The sequence below is a fragment of the Rhodamnia argentea genome, chromosome 8, assembly GCF_020921035.1.
Source record: "Rhodamnia argentea isolate NSW1041297 chromosome 8, ASM2092103v1, whole genome shotgun sequence".
In the NCBI taxonomy this organism is placed as follows: Eukaryota; Viridiplantae; Streptophyta; class Magnoliopsida; order Myrtales; family Myrtaceae; genus Rhodamnia; species Rhodamnia argentea.
Genome location: NC_063157.1, coordinates 27530154 through 27534943, shown reverse-complemented (window position 1 = coordinate 27534943; position 4790 = coordinate 27530154). Strand labels below are relative to the sequence as shown.

At 44.2% G+C, this 4790-nt stretch overlaps 1 non-coding gene across 1 annotated transcript; it reads left to right on the top strand.

The window, feature by feature from the left end:
- Nucleotides 1-3898: 3898 nt before the first annotated feature.
- On the top strand, nucleotides 3899-4790 carry LOC115738217. Its single transcript, XR_007199612.1, has 2 exons — nucleotides 3899-4278; nucleotides 4366-4790. It is a non-coding gene; the product is annotated as an uncharacterized LOC115738217 (transcript).

Sequence of the window (4790 nt, the reverse complement as noted above, 5' to 3'; positions counted from 1 at the left end):
ACGTACCTTGATGTTATTAAACTATAATCGCATAGGACACTTAGACTATTGGATGGTAAAATTGCTGGTGTGCTGTTGCTTATGCATATTATGGGAGCAGGGGGCATGTTCCCACTCCTATTTTTATTGTTGAACCGGTTGTACCCAGGAATTGACCTAGATCGGTGGTTCAACACAGGAATCGGAGTGATTGAATCGGTTCCAAGGTAGAATCGGCTGCTCTGGCCGCGGTACTGGGAACTGAACTGGCTTTCCCAGCCTTGAAATGGCTAAGACTAGAGAGCCTTGAAATGGCTAAGACTAGAGAAGCTTCTTCCAGCATATGCCTGGCTTAAACAAGAGAATAGGAGAATTCTCATCGCTGACTTGATGTACCAGAAAATTTCTAAGCTGGGATGGATGTTGATGGAAGATCACGGGTTACTACAGCGTCCGAACCAACATCTCTATTCATCTCACTATTTTTCACTTTCATGGGTCTGCATGTCCCATTCTGAACCCGATCTGACCTTTGATGCTAATGATTTTTATATCTCTTCTTATGGATACATACGGCTTTGGCACAAAACATAAAAGTTGGAGTTAACATTTTAATCTAAAACATACATTAAATTTGGAAATTTTGGAACATTTTAAGTTGGGAATAAGACTACTCCTTGAATTGACTGTGTTCTGTTTCTAGGTCTAAAATTTGGTACTAGTTCCACGAATTTTCCTGAAAAATATACAAAGATTTAATTCGGGCACTGGTCACAAAAGTCGTAGATTTGGATCTTGAATACAATACTAAAATTTGGTGATTTTTAGAGTTAATTTATTGGGGTAAAAGTGCAAAAAAATTTCAGAGTGTAAAATGTCCCTGGAGGTGTTATTCATGAAAATTGACTAGAACCCTTTGATATGTGGGTTGGATGCTCAAGAGCTTACTGAATGAACTACTATTATGTTGACATATGTTGACATTTGAACTACTATAATCGAAACCTCTTTCACTTCTTTTTATAAAGAGACATATGTTGACGTCAAAAATAATGTGGTAGTCAATAAGTGCATGCTTGACACGTAAACAAAGGTGAATACGTGCATGGCACACGAGTATGAGCAATCATGTGCATAACACGTGAATCTTGATATACATATATTGACTTAATTAACAAGCATATGAGTTAACATATGTTAGTCGAAGTTGATGTTCGTCAGCACTACATATTCACTTGTTGAAATACGACAACGGATGAGTGATAGCCGCTAATATGAATGTCGGCGACGGACATTTATATAGCTTCTAGACACCCATATCATTTTGAAACCTAGACATCAACAAGGACATTTGAAACCAAAGGCGCAAGTTTTTGGATAAAATGGTTACCATTCAGCAACGAGGAAAAGGGACATGGAGGAGTAGACACATGATAAGAGCAACCGTTTGAGAACACAGATGCAAAGTCTCTAGAAACAAAAAAGCATGTATAAAAATCCTTGTTACAAGGAAAAAGATCATGGAGCAGTTCACATATGGCGACAATAATTGTTCGAGAACATGAATGTGATACTTTTGAAAATTCAGGAACACGAAGACGACCAGTAGAGGTAGATCATTATAAATACCACCATTCATCCATCCGAAATCCCCTCCCCCGCACACAAATTAAGCAAATTTGTCTTTATTTTTATTGTGCGAGCGCAAGTTACGAAATCTTGCTCCCTTACTCATGCGTCCCCACCCACAGATCCTCGAGAAGGTGGGGAATCGAACTGCTCACCTCCTCCTTTTCGAATGGAAATGGTAGCCACTTGGGCAATGTCGACAATTTTGACTGTGTGAAATATATCTCTTGATCCAACTATTGATCTCCTTGATTCGACGATTTTCAGTTTTCACGACGACTATGTCCATGCTTAACATTAGGGAACCGAGATAGGACCCCCAAGGTTGTAGGTTGCATGTCTATAAAATTCAAGTCAACTATTTCACTGTGAGCAAGCATTAAAGACTTGAGTACTTGGACGTGGCCTAGAAGAAACGAAAAACTACCACGCCTTTGGTGTGGGAGGGGTGTCAGATTACGTTCAATCCTCTTAACAATCTCTAGGGGTGGTGTTGCAGACTTAAAAATGCAAAGCAGATGGAGAAAGAAATATTCTCATTCACTAGAGAAGGACAGCGACGTTCATTGGATGGAGTCTCCACGAGGGCAATCGACCCTTGTTGGTGGCAGGGTCGGTCGATTCTTATGAGACGGTTGTCACGGGCTGGCAAATTCTTGGCTACGAAATAGCCCATGCGGCACCTAACAAGTTGATAACACCAGACTATCCTTCTTTCTATAGTCGTTCCTAAGAATAGCACGGCAAGTAGCATCCTCGTGTCAGATCATACTATGTCCAGCTTAATTAGCTTGGGCATCCTATCCTTTTAGCGAAACATACAAAACCCTTACGTATAATAACTGGTTTCGGTCTGCCATGACTTTATTAATAGAGCGACATCAGTTCTTGATCAATTTATGCACGGAAGGCCAATCCCGCCTTTAAAGCTCCTAGATATATAATTTTTTTATCGTAGAACTCTTAGCACAAGCCACCCGACACCACTCCAACGGACTAGTCATATGTTCTCTTCTGCATCACTCACTCTTCACCTCGACACCACAAGCTCTACTCTTAAGGGTATACAAGTACGGTTGGATCACGGAACTTCCGATCCATGACACCCTCTCCCACTCAAATCCGTAATGCCCTCATTGTGGGGTGCTCTACCGCTTCCCTACATTATTTGGATACCATCAATGTCGCACTCACTTGGGTTTTACATGAGTGGTGGACGTTCGCCCAACTGTACAACTCTACTCCATTGATAACTTTCCTCGATCAAAGCCGTCCGGGCACCTTTGCTCACTTGTGCTCTCCCTGACAAGTGTGGCATTCTAAGCCAACTCCACATTTTGGCAGCATCCCATGTTGAAACGTGATGGTAACCCCTCTTGAGACTCGCTTATTGGTTCCGGAAAATTATCCTTATTCAGTGAGGAATCGGTTCTTTCTTGTGCCCCCATTGACATCTTAAAAGCTAGTTTTAAGAGCCGCACTTTGTTCGAGCTCGTTTTGCTCTAGCAATTCACTCTCCACCCTTATAAGATCGACTAGAATATGGTTTTTCTCTGACTCACCCACCTCTTGGAGGGATCCCGCTCTAATACCCGCCCTAATACCATTTGTCATGGGCCGGCAGATTCTCGGCCGCGCAATAGGCCGTTCGACGTTTGACGAGTCAAGAATAGTGGGCCAGCCTTCCTACTATAGTTGTTATTAAGAACAGTACGGTGAATAACATCCTTATATTGGATCTTATCTCGCCCAACTTAGCTCGAGCATCTTGTCTTTCGAGCGAAACACACAAAACCCTTAAGTACAACAATTGGTTTTGACCTGTCATAACCTCATCGGGAGAGCAGCATAAGCTCCCGATCAATTTGTGCGCGTGAGGCCAACCCCGTCTTCAAAGCTCGCTAGAGATATAATCTTTCTATCCTAGAATTGCTAGCACAAACCATCATGATACCACTCACACTGACTAGTCGTATCTTCCCTTCGGAGTCACTTACTCTTCATCTCAACACCACAAGCTCCACTCAAAAGGATACGTGAGTATGATCGGACCACGAAACTTTCGATTCGTGATAGAGAGGCGCCACCGAGGATGACAAAGGGTTGCAGATCCTTGCCGGCACAAGTGGGTCAAAGGGTGGCCCGCCCCCCTCTTACTCTCTCTTTTCTCCATCTCTTTATACAGTAGGCTGCACAGCCAAATCGGAATGCCATATCAATTTAGAAAAAGAACCAAATTGATTCGGATCGAATACCATAGAAATTTAATTTAATTCGATCAAAGCTCACAAAGGGTTAAATCGAATCACATCAGTTTAAAAAAAAAAAGGAGGAACAAAGTGATTCGGATCCATCCTACAAGAAAAGTAATGATTTTTGATTGCTTTACTGACCTTTTTGATGGCTTTTTCAATACAGGCGAGAGCGAAAGGAGAAGAGGGGCCATTTTCACCCCTCCCCTCCCGTGTTGTCCTCTTCCCCCAGCCTACCTACTCCTCCTGAAAGCAGCGCCATCGCTTGAGAAGGAAACCCTATTTCCACCTCCTTCCTTCCTTCCTTTCCCCAGAAAAGAACCCCCGAAAACATGCAATCCATGTTGAATCTCAACGCCTCCTTCGGCCTCCCTCTCTGCGTTTCCGGGATCACCTGTCCCCTCTCTCTCTCCCAAGAGTACTCTCTCTCTCTCTCTCTCTTTGTTTTAGTGGGAAAAGCCCCGTTTCTTTTTGGTGAACATTTTGGGGTTCTGATCCGATGCAGGATGGTGGATCACGACCGCCGGAGGCGGGCGATGAAGAGGATGAGATCGCGACCCAAGCCGGGACCGGATCGCGAGGCGGGGGCGGCGGCGGCGCGCGTCTCGATCCCGGAAGGTGGCAATCTCTCCCGAGATCTCGCCGATCTATTGAGCGAGCTGGCCGCCGTCGACGGCAGTAGCGGCTTCAGCCCCTGTACAGCAAAAGCCGCTTAGGTCTGGAGATTCGCTCCGCTCATTTCGTGGGTCTGCCACGGCCAGTGCGTCCGATCTCCTCCTCCTCCTCCTCATCTTCTTCTTCTTCTTCTTCTTCTTCGTTTCCAAATTTGTACGGGCCCTGTAAATCGCTCCATACATTTTGCCTGTGAAGATTTACGATTGCAAAGTGCGTTTGGAGTCGCGATCCGTGTTGGGGTTTTTCCTTCGATTC